This window comes from Podarcis vaucheri (assembly GCF_965113315.1).
Source record: "Podarcis vaucheri genome assembly, chromosome: 5".
NCBI classification, from domain to species: domain Eukaryota; kingdom Metazoa; phylum Chordata; class Lepidosauria; order Squamata; family Lacertidae; genus Podarcis; species Podarcis vaucheri.
In genome coordinates this window covers 3414483-3428901 of record NC_138763.1, presented here as the reverse complement: position 1 = coordinate 3428901, position 14419 = coordinate 3414483, and the positions used below count along the sequence as shown (strand labels likewise).

Here is a 14419-nt window from a genome sequence, read left to right as displayed (position 1 = left end):
ACCCCTTCCCCCCGGCGCGCAATCCTATATATACACGCTTTGGTGGGTTTCGGAGCGCCAGCCGGCTGCATGTTTACTTGTGCTTGTTTATTTATATTTGGGTCGCCCGGTGGAACAAACAAACAACCGTCCCCTCCTCCTCCTCCTCCGCTTCTTTCCCTTCCCCGGCTGCCCTTGTGCGCTTCGCCCGCGCGCCCGCGAGGCCCTGGTCGGCGGAGCGGCGCCAGGCGAGCGAGGCGCGCTGGCGTTCTCGAGCGCCCGAAAGGAAAGAGAACAGAGGGGGGAGAAGGAAAAAACAAAACACGTTTCGGGGGACCCAGTTTTGCAAAGTGATTGAAAAGGAAAATGAAAAGAAGAGGGTGGGGGAAATTTGAAAAATGCCTCCATGGCCAAAAAATATTAAGACCCGGTCACGATGGGACAAACACGAGCGAAGGCGGCCGCCGGCTCTGTGCATGGAGAGGGCTCGCCGGATCAGCACAACCACCAGCTTCCCCCAGAGCTCTCTCGCGCTCTCCCTCCCGCCCCGCCAGCTTCCTTCCACGGGCAGCCCTTCCAAAAAAACAGCCCAGAAAACACGCGATCCCGACACAACAGCCGCGATCCTCGTCAAAACGCCCCGCGCCTCCTCGCCTTTCCAAAATGAAACTGACAAGCGTCAAAACAGCCACCCTCTCTGCTCCCTGCAAGCAGAAATTGACACGCTCAGGAGAGAGAGGCGGGCAGGCAGCAAACCCCGCCGGGGAGACTGACAAGGCTTAAGAGCCAAGCATGGCTTTTCCCCCCTCCTGGTGGCTCTGGGCGATTGGAGAGCAGGGGGAGCCCTGCGCGCCCGCCCGCCTGCCTTCCACCTGCCGCGCCAGGGAGAAGGAAAGAGAGGGGGGACGCACACATACAACGCGAGAAACAGACCCCCCTTTGCAAAAGCACCGGCGCCGAACGGGACCAGAGCCTTCCCCCCCCTCCAGCCACCTCCCCCTCCTTGCTCAAGAAAGCCCCCGATTTCCAGGCAACAAAAAAGGTGGCAATGGGATGGATGGAAATGAAAGAGGCGCAGCGCGCAAGGGAGCCCTGGCACCGCCGCCGTCGCCGCCAGCATCTTGGCTGCGTTGCTATTGTTATTGCTCTAAATATTATTATGGTTATTATTCTGGTTATTATTAATCATCCTCATCCAAAGAGGCACGGCGCAGGCAGCAGCAGCAGCAGCAGCAGCCCGGACAGCGGTAGCAATGCAAAGCAGCGAGCGAGAGCGAATCACCTGGTCTCCGCGCTTTCCTAGAAACTCCTTGCATCACCACTTCTAAGAACCCCAGTTCTAAGAATCAACACAGCTCAATTCTCGGAATTTGAGCGGCAGGCGCTACCATCGCAGGCAGCCCGGGGAGGATCCCGGGGAAGGGCTTTCTGCCAGGAGGGGCCAAAGGGGGCCCGGAACCCACTCGAGAACACCCCCGAGCTTGTAGAGGGAATATTGGAAGGGGTCCCCAAGGAGACCCCCGGGAAAAAACTTGCGGGAAGGGGCCAGAAGGGAGGTGCGGGGCCCGGGCCCCCCCGTCGCCAATGGTAGGCTCCTCTCTGGCAGTCACGTGGGGACCTTGCCTACCGTGACGTCAGGGATCGGCCTCAATACAATGTTGCAGAGTTCTATTCGCTTGCCTCCCCCCTCCTCCCTCCCGCCCGCCTCCCCCCGCTGGAATTCTGAGAACTAATTTGCTTGGCGGTGACATAAGAGAAATCCGGGGATCCGGGGCGAATTCCATTTCGCAGCTTCGGTTCCCACCCCCCCCATCCCAGCATCTCTTTTAAAAAAAGCTTTAACAACCCCCCCTCCTCGTTCCAAAGGCTTTTGCATTTGCTTTTCAGGTCCTAAGCAGAGAGAGGGAGAGAGACCCAAAACATGGTGATAATAATATGCAGCTTTTGATGGGGGGGGTTGTTTTGACTTTTTGCTTTTTCTCTCCCCCCCCCCCGCCGCCGCCAGCAATATTCAGTAGGAAAGGGGAGAAAAAGAAACGAGAGCAGGAGGAGGGCAAAGAGAAATCCTCGTTGCGCCGCAGGCGTTGGTGGGGGTGAAGAATTGGAGTAAGGTTCGTATTTTTAAAAAAACTGAAAAAGGAAGAAGGGGGGGGGCAGACCTGCAGTTTTTCGGGCTGAGAGCGAGGAAGAAGGAGGAGGAGAAGAAGCCCGTTCAGAAATAAGACACTTTTGTTTTTTTGTTTTGTTTTTCTTCTTTGCTTTACTGGGGAATTTTGTGTGTGTGCGTTCGTGCAAATACCTTGTCTTTTCTTTTTTTAATTTATCGACAGTGCGTTTGTGGAACGTTCCTTTCAAGAGAGATCTGGGACTTGCTTTTTTGCTTTTTTGGAAAACATCTCCTCTGGGCTCTTGTGATTTCAGAGAAGGGGGAGGATTCGCTGCTGGAGAAACAAGGTCGTGGTTTGTTTGTGGATTCTTGTTTTTGTTTTTCCGTTCTAGCTACTTTTTCAGGAAGTTTTTCAGTTTTGTGGGGTTCCCCCTCTGCCTCCAGTGGCTCTCCTATAAATCGAGGACTCTTCATCAAACTCAATTTGCTGGGAGGACTCACTCGGCTTATCTTTCTGAAGGATTCTGACATGGTGGTTCGGTTCTGGGACGCTTCACTTTCCCCCCTTTCCCCTGTTCAGATTGTGGGTCTTCAGGGGCTCCCAAATGGACCAGCCCCCTCTCTCTGCTTAAGTGGGGAAGGCAAGAGGGAAAGTTGCAGAAGCAGCTCATTTTGCTTATGGTGGAACCGCAAGCGGGCCTTGCAGTGCCCACGCCTGGCTTGCAGCTGTGGGGTGGGCAGCTGGGTGACGGGGGAGGGCAGATCCAGACCCCCTTGTGCCCTGCAGGCTGGGTCATAGCAGATCTCTGGCTTTGAAGGGGAGTTGTGTGTGTTTGGGGGGGGGGAGTGTTCCATCTGGAGCAAATGTAAAATGAAACCAGGGTTTGGGAATCCCTGGCTGTCAAAACAGTTTTCTGCCTCGAAAGCTTGTCCTTGATTAGAAATGAGAGCAGTTTAATGCGGATCGTTCTGCGTGCTCCAGAGTCTCTGCAAAGCCTTTATTTTAAAGTTGTAGATTGAAAATTATTGCTAGGAATTTTTTTTGGGGGGGGGGATTATTTGTTCGCTTTGTAGCGAACTGCCTGTGTGTCTGTGTGAAAAGGCTTCCCTTCTTTTTAACTGTTGAAGGAGACTTTAGACCTGGAAACATGTGTGGCCTCTTGGGTTTTATCAAGCTAAATAGATTGTAAATATATATATATATGTGTGTGTGTGTATCTCTGCATGGCCTGGGAGGGGGCACGGAGGGGGAAGACGGTTTGCCAAAACTTTGAGGATCAAAGGTGTTGTTGTTCTTGTTTTGGAACTTATGACGATGCAGATGTCTTTCCGACTTTCACTGTATCAGGGCCTAACCAGCATGCCGTCCTATCAAGCGGAGTTCTCAATTATTTGTTTATTTAATGATAATAAACCTCTAATTGTTATGAGATTGGGGGAGGATCTATAAATAGCTCAGTGACTCTTTCTCTCTTAAACTCTCTCTCCCCCCCCCCTTTGACAGAAGGGGGAGGGGAAGAGAATGAAGGAAGCTCGATAAACTATGAATGGGAATTTGTTTACAACAATCTCTCCAAGTCTGAATCACAGCACAGTCACACTGGCTAATCAGATTGCTTAGGGAAACTGATTAAATGACATGCAAATTGTTTGAAACACTCAGCTGTAACTTCAGTGTGTGTGTTTAATTCTCAGTATAAATATTGCATAGATCCTCTCAGATCTTTGAGAAAGGAAGAAATACGCGTGATTTTGGGGTTATGCACCTTCCAGCGATTAATGTCTTGCAGAGAATTCAGACTTTGAATGCAGTTTAAGAAAAACTGCAATTCAGGAACATGGATTTATCTCATTTTGTCAATTGCAGAGCAAAGGGCACAATGTTTTGGTGGATGTCTGCAAATAGAGCCATAAATCAGAGGGACGATTTGTCCTTGCATTTGTTTGCTTGTGTGCAGATAGATAACAACTATAGTTACAAGTCATTATTTTCCTGAAAATAAAAATCTATATTTCCCTGAAATTTGAATCTCTCGAGTCTGAGGCAGCAAATGGGCTGTTTGAACGGTTTGACATTGACCACCTTAATGCTTTAGCACAATCGCACTTTGAAGGGGGAGACAAAATTCCTATTGTGTTTCCTTGGAGTATGAAAACTCGTTTCAAATTCATTATTGCGAACCATGCTCCCACCCACTAGATGACAGGATGTCAGCCAATACAGAGCCAAAAAGAATATAAATGCATATGTGTGTTGTAAATAATGGACCAAACTGGCTGAAATTATTTACTTGGATGTCTGCCTGTGGCCCCAAGTAAAATGGACCTCAAGGCTTTGAGTGCGCCTCCTATTTGCACTCCTCCCTGTGTGCCATCATCTGCCCGCAGCCTAATATTTCCTCCCTATAGGCTGATTTTAAGTGGGGAAGAAATGTATTATTCTTCAGAGCCATTCCCCTTCAGAGGTCAGAGGGTAGTGTTCCTAAAGTAGCCAGAGGGGGCACTGCAGAGCAGGAGGAAGAAGCCATGAATCGCCTTTGCAAATTCCCAGCTGGGTTTCAAGCGCTGTTCTCAAGGGGCCAGATTCCTCCCCCTGCCCCCCCAAGCCCATCAACCCTGCAAAGCGAGCGTCTTTTAGCAAGTGCACACAAACACACACATTGCACCTGCTTCCATGTTTTTAAAGAGAGGCCCCGAGAAAAGGATTTGGGTGGGAAGCAGCTGTTTGTTGCTTTGCAATAGCCCCTCTGTGCAAAAGAGAAAAAGAATGGGGAGGAATATCTGATTTTGCCATTTTTCCATCACTTGCTTTGAAGTCCCAGGGTCTGCAAATATCCCTGCAAGGTCTGTCTGTCAGGGATGCTTTAGCTGAGATCCCTGCATTGCATTGGGGCTGGACTAGATGACTCTTAGGGTCCCTCCCAACTGTACGGTTCTATGATTCTAAGGATCTGGGAGGGCCCCCATCTCTGTTACACCCCATTCCCCACTTTGAAAGCGGAACCTGCCATTTTTAATATGGGACTCGCGAGACTGAATGCCCTCACACAGTTGACGGCGAGGGGGAATTGCCTTACCGAGATGAACAACATTGAGAGCCCTGGAAAGGCACAATATAAATGCAAAGGAAAGTGTATACGGGGTAAAAAGGCATAGCCTTGATCGATAGGTGGCTATGGAATTCAACCACCCACCATGCATACTGGAGATGAGGGAGAAATTCAGTTCGGTTTTGTATTTAAAGGCAAACCGACCTAATTCACACTTTCTCTGAATAATAAGCAAACCGAAAAGTGGAAGTATCCTTCAAAATTTGCACTTTTCTGAATTTTGCAAGGCAGTTCTACAGTCGAGTAATGTGTACGGAAATGCATATCCTGGGGCAAAGTATGCATAAAGGCATACATTACTGGCTTTTTTCTTTCTTAAATAAATCATAACATTCTTTTCAATAGTAGCAAAAGAGAAAAATCATGGACGACTCTGGCACGATGCAATGCAACAGAATTACATACAATATTAAGTCTGCTATACACCTGAAAGCCCAAACGAAGTCACTAATATTTTCAAATAAAACTGCCATGAAGATGACTGAATCACTGGAGGCTCTCTAAACTCACCTCCACCATTAATAAACTTTAAGAAGGGATATTATTCTTTATCAAACAAGCTGAGTTCAGTCTCCCCTTGAATTACTCAGCAGTGGTTAAATGTTTCAAGAGATGTTTCGATGTTTCGAGAGAGCTATACCTCATGCATTGTTATAACAAATCTCTTTTACATTATATTCTAAATTACACTGTGATCTTCAGATGAAGGGCGGTATAGAAAGTTAGTTAGTTAGTTAGTTAGTTAGTTAGTTAGTTAGTTAGTTAATGTTGGCATTTGTCCTTTAGATTTCCAGTCCTTGTCTCACAGAAACTAACAGCAGAACTGTCTGAGTCTTACACGATGCTGCAGGATGTATAGGAGGGAAATGTTTTTGCAAAAAAATATGTTTATTAGGCAGACCTTCATGCACAATTGTGTATATTAGGAGATATTTGCAGTGGCGATGAATATTTATGAATACTTTGAAAAGTGTTTTTTTTAAAAAATAAAAACTGATATGGAAACGTGAACTGAATTTAACATTGGCAAAAAATGAGAAACTGAAGGAAACTGAAACTGACCATTTTGCCCACCCACCCTTCCTGAAATATAATCAATAAGGTCCCTTATATTTTTAAATCTTAGTTCTGTCTCCAGCTGGTTCATCTATATATTTTCATCCAGCTCTCATTGTGGATCCTGCCCTCTCCATCAATTTTCCTTCATGCAGCTGAGGAGGGAATTTAGCTTTCACTCCAGGACCCTGCCGGATAAGTCACTGATTTTCCCATATAAGTGAATGGAGGGGCTTTTGTTTCATCTGAGAGCAATCAGGAGAGAATGGGGTGTAGGACATCCACTGTGGCCAGTGGGGATGGGTTGGCCCTGCGTGCAGGAAAAAACACACAACAACAACAACAACAACAAGTGGGCATCTGCTTTGCATTTGGGTTGGAGCTGCTATTTCTGATCGGATGGAAATTAAAAAGGGCATATTTGAGCCTTGGCTCCCCAGCCAAATGGCTCATTCCTGCCTGCCCACTCCCTGGCCTCGCATTCGGAGAAGTTAGCCTGCCATTTCCCTTCCTGGAAAAGCTCTGTGCAGGGATGGCGTGCGGCACAAAACATTTTAGCCATTTAATTGTCGTGCTCTTAAGCAACCGTTCGATGAGCAGTCAGGTTAAAATGCACATTGCAGAACCCCAGTAAGCACCCTCAAAATAACCCTCCTCCCCAAAGCTTTACTGATCCAGCAAATGACTTAAACGCAGGAGCGTTCGATGATGCAGTTGAGACGTGAGCATGTTTACTTGGAAGTAAATCCCAATGATTTCAATGTGCCTTGGGGGAGCTTAGCCAGAGTGCTGCTTCTCGGAGCAGATTTACACTCAAATTCATCCCTTTAAATAAGCTGACATCCTGTCACTAAACTTTTTTTTTATTTTATTGGAGGAATTAAGCAAATGAAGTATCCTCTGAAGGATGGTGCCTAAATCACCAAAAAGGCACAGATATTTTGTAACGATGGCCCAGTCACGGGATCTTTTCCTAAGGGGACTGAAGCACAGATTATGAAATCCACATTTTAAAGTCACGATTGATTCTTACGGAACAATTCTGTTATGCTTTTGCAACTGCAAATAATTTCTGTTTTGATACAGTGGTACTTCGGGTTACAGATGCTTCAGGTTACAGATGCTTCAGCTTATATACGCTTCAGGTTACATACGCTTCAGGTTACAGACTCCGCTAACCCAGAAATAGTACCTCGGGTTAAGAACTTTGCTTCAGGATGAGAACAGAAATCGTGCGGCGGCAGTGAGAGGCCCCATGAGCTAAAGTGGTACCTCAGGTTAAGAACAGTTTCAGGTTAAGTACGGACCTCCAGAACGAATTAAGTTCTTCACCCGAGGTACCACTGTACATTCTCTTGTTTCCTCTCACCCAAATTGCATAGTCCAGAGGGAGCAGAACTTTAGCTTGATGATTTCCGGGTGAATAACTGATGCAGTCCATTTTGCATGTCACAGTGCCCCCAAAAACTGAGAGCAGGGACACTGGAGGGGCAAACAAGAGAAACCATGCAACTGCCTAGAACTCAAAAGAAGTGTTTGCAAATCTCCAAACTTCAATCAAGTCCCAAATTGGAATCTCCGGCATTAGAAATCTGAATGTGAAGCTTTTCAAAATTTGAAACCCTAGCCTTGTGGGTGTCTTGCCGGTTGCACTGGCAGGCACGAAATGTGAAATCCCGTAAGCTGTCAGCTGTCAAGTGCTAAATGCTAGGCCATGCTCTCCTAGCAAACAGCATTGCTTGTCAGCTATCAAACAGTGTCGACTGGCAGTCATCAAAAGGTTTGGGATCAAATAAGCACGAGGCTGGTTTCGATGCAAGTTAGGAAATATCTGGTGAATATTGCTTGGCAAATATTCGAGCATTCAGGGAAGAGTTAGCAGCCGTTTTGTTTGGGCTTTCGGAAACAGCCAACTCGTTTTGGCTCTACAGCCGTCCCAGACCCGACGAAGGCTGTTCAGTGATCTCACAGTCCAAGAGGAACTGGCCTTAGATAGGGTGATCTCCGAGACCCTGAAGGAAAGCTGCCGAATTTATTCCTCGGTTTTCTTACTGGCCCTTCACCACATGGTTTAAGGGCAGGAGCAACAATAGAATAACGTGCAGTTAGGGAGCGGAATGAGTCCAGTTCCAAAAGAAAGCGAAGCCCTTCCAAATGGAGCAGGACAGCTCACAGGAAATTAAACCGGTTGCACAAAGTGCCGACTGCTGTCCTGTCCTTGGTTGTGATGGTTGTGCATCTTTCCCTTTCTGAGGTGGAGGCCTGACAGCAAGGCCCACGGGGCAACATGACAGCTGTCATTACATGCAATCAACCCTACCTTCTGTGGCAGGACATAATGCAACTCGTAATATGTTTCTTCTTCTTCCTTTTCTCCTTCCTATTTTCAAAATTAACCTCCACCTACGTTCCTCACTCTTTCCCCCCACGAAAATGAGAGAAGAATGCATATTTTAATAACCCAATTACATCTTCAATTGCAACAATTTTAGGGGGAAGCATTAACCTATTCAGGGAACACAGACTCATAAACAAGCTTGATAAGTTGCCCTGTAGCACATCTCCACTGTGGTTTATAGACCCTCAAAGTGATTTATGTGATGCACAGAGGGAAAGGAGATTTTCATCTCTTTCAGACCACAAAAAAAATATTTATGGGAAATTATCTCTGGAATTTTAATCCATGCATTTTTTAAAATTTAAAAACTTTGATTTATATCCCACTTTTAGAAGCCAAGGCAATGTACAAGGGGTTCCCCGGAAGTCTCTCACCTGGATTATGGCAAGAAGACATGTTTAGCATTTGCAATGAGGTAGCCTCATGAGTCTTCAGATCATGTATTATTATTATTATTATTATTATTATTATTATTATTATTATTATTATTATTTATTTCTGCGGATACTCAAAGGTATGCAGTACTGGCACCATAATATCTGGAAGAGAAGCACTGGTTAAAAATGTGGCACTGACAGTAACAGCAAGTACCAGTACCATTTTTTCTAGAAGAAAAAAGCACTGGTGGTTACTATTCAAAGATATATAATAAGGAATGTGAGTGCATAGGTGAAACCGATAGTCATTCCTGACTGACTAACCCAGATTAAGAACAGAGTGGGCATATTCCATGCATATTATCTGGTGGGTATAAATCCTATCTGCCTTTGTCCTTGCACTGGTGAATATTATGGGCTACATTTTAATGGTGTCAGGTTGTTGTTGTTTTAATTAAATTGAACGTTTCCTCTTTTTCTTCTTCTCATGAGCCCACACAATGCAAACAAGGGCATCCACCCTTGTTATCCCCCTTCATCCCTCGAGGTGTCAAAACAACGTAACTATTGCATTTCCAGATTTCTACTGGGTGCCTCTTGAGCATCCCAGCCAAAATTTGGATTGTTTGCACATTAGGGAGGGCCCTGTTTCCTGCTATTTGTCCAGTTAGTGAGCACTTCAGCCTTATTTTGCAATCAATCTAGCCTTCTTCTTTTTCCTCCTCCTCCTCTTCTTCTTTTAAAAAACTTTGGGGCTGGGTGGCGGCTTTCTGTACAGCCCCTGTGCTATTTCCAGGTCTGACATATAATTTTCTCCTGCTTCTACCTTTCTTATTTGTTTGTTCCCAAGCGTCGGTATAATTCACAGCAGACTGCATGAGGTGTCCCAAGATCTTATCTCCCTGATGTTCAGTTTTTAACTGCCTGCTTGCTTGCTTAATGTACATAAACATCACATGGCCGTATGATTTTTATTTTTTTTAATATTATGTGTCTTCTGGTTTTATAGCATCAGCAATGCATGTAACCAAGCTGCTAGGGTTTGCTTTTCTGCTCCTTGCCTGGACTACAGATGCACTTAAATAATTAGCTGAGAGCAAGCCTCCAATTGATCTCCAAAACAGCATTACTAGTCTATAATACCAGTGACGGCAGAATTGTTTTGAGCTGGGTGATGCACTAAAGCTGAACTTTTGCAAAAGCATCATAATGTGTTCCTTCGTATGACGCAGCCCAAACTTTTCCAGACCCGTGCCTCTTGTTCCCATAAGCTCATCTCCTCGTGCCCCTTACCCAACGCTATAAAAGGCATTATTCAGAACAGCAGTTGGCACAACTCACTAAGCAATACAATTCAAAAACAGCAACAATTAATTGCACGGTTATCCAAAATCCAATTAAAACTAATTTGTTTAATTCAACAAAATTGATGATCCAACTTTTCTGATAGTCATTTATACCTCCGGGACCGCCCCCCTTTGCCTCTTAACATCACCTAGGTAACTCCCCCCCACAAGTGGCACCACCCAATTTGGTAACCAGTATTTTAGATCATTTAAACGAGTGGACTGGCTGATTTAGATACATCCATCAGTGCTTAACCCGGTGCTGAGTGTCTAAAGCTGGTATGAAGAAGATCTGTACCCCTTCAGAGCTTCTTGGAGGGATTCAAATGTTCCCCATCCCAGATCCTATAGCCCTTGGGCAGGGGACAGACCTTGGGGTCCCTGCAGAGGACAACTGCTGAATTTAGGACTTAATACATGTAGAACTTTGCATCTCCAAACATAACCTCCTCTCTTCCTATGAGCAGACCCAGGGCCAGATTTCGGTTTGATGAGGCCCTCACCTACTGAAGGTCATGGGGCCCTTTCTATGTCCAGCTGTCCTTTGTCAACAACAAATTGTCGCTGTTTTTTGTGTTGAATGTATGCTCTATGGTAATTTATGGGCCTCATAGGAGCCTACACAACACAAAACACTGTTGCTGTATGTAGGTTTTATTTTATTCGTCTTTTATATTTTGGAAATGTACATCCAGGAGTTTGTTTGTTTTTTCCTTTAATTTTTTTTGGGGGGGGGGTCCCAAGAGAGTGGGGCCATAAGCTAGAGCTTGTTTAGCTTATACGTAAATCCGGCACTGAACAGACCCCATCGTTTTCTTCCCCTAAGAACATGCATGTGTCACAAATGCCTTTCTGCAACGAGAGGCGTGGTTTGAGAATTCCTGGAAGTTAGGCTTTTTAAACTAGAAAACCCTTTGCTACCTCAGAGTTGTGGAAGGTAATTGTGGCTGCTTCGTGGTGACAATCCCTTAAAAGCTTTTGTTTTTTAGGTGTGACAGCTTTTTTTAAAAGAACTTCCATTTGCAGAGGCAGTATACCTCTGAAAGCCAAACGCTCAAGCACAAATATTGGGGAGGGGGCATTCTGAGGGACCCACACCCTGCTGGCGGAGAATCAGCTTGGGAAAAAGATGCTGGATTCGGTGGGCAAATGGCCTGATCCAGGATGACCCTTCGGTTATTCCTATGAAGGAAAGGCACAGTCCTCTCCATCTCTCCAACTGAACTTTGGTAATGATCAAGCCTGGGTGAAGTTCCACATGGAGTATTACGATCTGGGAGGATGTAGGCAGATTTATATAAATAAATTTCTGCTATTAGAGGCCAGAATGTTCTGTGCTTTAAGTGCCATATTTTCCCGTCTATAAGACGCCCCCATGTATAAGACGCCCCCTATTTTGGGGAATCCGGTTTAAGAAAATGGGGGGGGGGAGAGATACTATTTGTGTATAAGACAAGCCCAGATTTTGAGCATTATTTTAGAGTAAAAAAACACACATAGTCTTATACACGGAAAAATACAGTATATCACCAGGGTGAATATTCCATCACCGCCTCATTTCCCCCTCTTTCATTTCCCCCTCTCTGGTTGTTTTGCCAAATGTAGGAATACATTTAAGCTTAACCATTTGGACCGCTGGTATTCAAAGGTTTGGCAAATTGCCCTTCTGGAAAAGATATCTCAGAAACTGAAAGTATCTAAAGAACTTGATGGCATGATTTTATTCCATATGCAAATACTGAGGCACTCAGTGGGACTGCCAGCATATACAAAGGTCTGGCTCATTTAAGACGAGATAGGACCTTTATTCTCAATAATGATGGGACTCACACCAGTGGAGAATGCTTTTATTTTATAAATCTTTATTATTTGCAAAGGGAATCTTTGCACGAGTTAATATATTATTATTTATTTGGAGCTTCCCTGTACCTTTGTGCCCTTTCAGACTGTGACGCTTTGTGGTTTAAATGTCTGATTTTTTGTTTTTTCTTCTTCTTTTTTTGTTATGTTTGCCCTTTGTTCATAAATCAATAAAAGAAAATAAATCCGGAATATTAAAGTGGAAAACGCAGCATTTAGAAATTATAACAGAAATGTGTTGGAAATATCAAAATACCATGGTTAGTTTTCCAGAGCTCAATGAATAAACATGAGATATATTGACAAAACTGTATCTTCTCTTGTCTTCTTTCTCTGAGTTAAATTATTTCTGCTAAGTTTTGACATTTGCGTGACGTGCCACACTTTGACAGATGGAGATGTCCTGCAACACCGATTCTTTGCAACGATTATCTTGGTCGCTGCCTGAAGCTTGGAGAATCAGTAAAGGAGTTGTGCTCTGCCTAATAAATCTAAATAACCCAGCCAATAGATCTGACGAGAAAACCCACAGTCTCATTAATTTTATTTTCCTTTCAACTGCAATCCTACTCACACCGATCTGAGAGTAAGTCCTATCGAACTCAGCGGGACTTTGGAATAAACATGCTAATTTCTAAACTCAATAAGATTGTGGTCCGTTCTACAGATGTGTAGGAAAACTGCAAACAAACAGTTGCACCACCAGGGTTTATTAAAGAGCTCTCTGTATATTTTATCCAATTCATGGGGTGCGAAATGCAAATTTGCAAAGCATCCCACAATGGTTTTTCTCTAAGGGAAATTCCTTCGTGAAGTTCTTGCACAACTCTGATCCCATAATGCTTCTCCCCCGCACAATGTCCTATTTTGCTGGACATTATTTCGAGACAGATAATGATGTAAGTACCATATATTATAGCTGAATAAAACTTTGATCGTACCGCTTTGAATTCTGTGCCACAGTTAATCACTATGTATCAGTTGAGCCGAAGGAGGACCAAATCCTATTTCCTCTCTGATCATTAAGGGTATCTTCACATTCAAATTATTGAAGCCAGCAGGGATTTCCCCCTCCCCTCGTAAAATGCATAATCAATTGATAACCGATTAAGCAAGTCCTCTTTTGAAATACACCCTTGACTCATCCCATCCCAAATTTTCTTATCCAGTGTGTGGTGAAATACATTTCCAATTAGATTTATTTACTTCCTTATTTTCTTTCTTTCTTTCTTTCTTTCTTTCTTTCTTTCTTTCTTTCTTTCTTTCTTTCTTTCTTTCCTGCAATAACTGGCACAGAGGCCAGTTGTGGCCAGGGAGGAATTTCCTTGCCGTTTCATGATTCTCAGAGACTTATTCATTTATTATTTCATGTATTTATTGCATTTATATCCTCTTCTCTCCCCCCCCACAAGGAGCTCAAGGTGGAAATACGTGCCCTGTTCCCCTCCTCATTTAATCCCCACAACAGCCTGTCAAGGTAGGACAGGCTGAAAGGTGGAGACTGGCGCCCACAGTGACACCCGGCGAGCTTCATGGCCCTGGCCCTGGTATCTCCCAGCCCTTAGTCCAACAAATCTAACCACTACACCACACTGCCTCTCTCAACAGAGGCAAATAATTGCTCACCTTCTAACATTGTGTATGCCATCAAATGCCAGCAGTGCCCTTCAGCTCTCTATTTTGGACAAACAGGGCAAACCCTACGCCAAAGGATAAGTGGACATAAATCTGACATCAGGAATCGCAAGACAGAGAAGCCAGTAGGAGAAAACTTCAGTCTCCCAGGACATTCAATACAGGGTCTCCAAGCAGCTGTCTTATTACAAAAGAATTTCAGAAACAGGCTTGAAAGAGAAGTTGCTGAATTACAACTTATCACTAACTATGGAAACTATTGAGAGATCTGGTCTGAATAGAGATATGGGATTCCTGTCTCATTACATATGCTAATCATCTGCATACTATCCCTTGCTTTTTCCTGTAGGACTAATTGCAGTCGTTAACAGTCGTCATGAGTCAATCACCCATCTCCTAAAACCCCACCCCACCCTCCCACTATATATAAGAGTCTGGTGACTTCTGTTTCAGTGTATCTAAAGAAGTGTGCATGCACATGAAAGCTTATACCCAGAACAAACATAGTTGGTCTATAAGGTGCTACTAGACAATTTTTTTATTTTTTTTAT

At 44.5% G+C, this 14419-nt stretch overlaps 1 protein-coding gene and 2 long non-coding RNA genes across 6 annotated transcripts in view; 1 reads left to right on the top strand and 2 right to left on the bottom strand.

Moving 5' to 3' along the window:
- LOC309533407 overlaps window positions 1-14419 on the bottom strand; it is a 197161-nt gene that overhangs the window by 118867 nt on the left and 63875 nt on the right. The gene's annotated exons all lie outside the window — the stretch shown is intronic.
- Window positions 1-14419, bottom strand: part of BCL6 (BCL6 transcription repressor) — a 71890-nt gene that overhangs the window by 30373 nt on the left and 27098 nt on the right. For 2 of the 4 annotated variants that reach the window (XM_082224147.1, XM_082224153.1), the window contains exon 1: window positions 1262-1349. The exons of 1 other annotated variant lie outside the window; for it this stretch is intronic. The gene's annotated coding sequence lies outside the window, so the exon portion shown is untranslated. Of the gene's footprint in view, window positions 1-1261; window positions 1350-14419 lie in introns of those variants that run through there. One more of the 4 variants, XM_082224152.1, reaches the window with a different exon arrangement.
- On the top strand, window positions 1587-12541 carry LOC309533320. The gene is made up of 2 exons (XR_014220113.1): window positions 1587-7365; window positions 7398-12541. It is a non-coding gene; the product is annotated as an uncharacterized lncRNA (long non-coding RNA).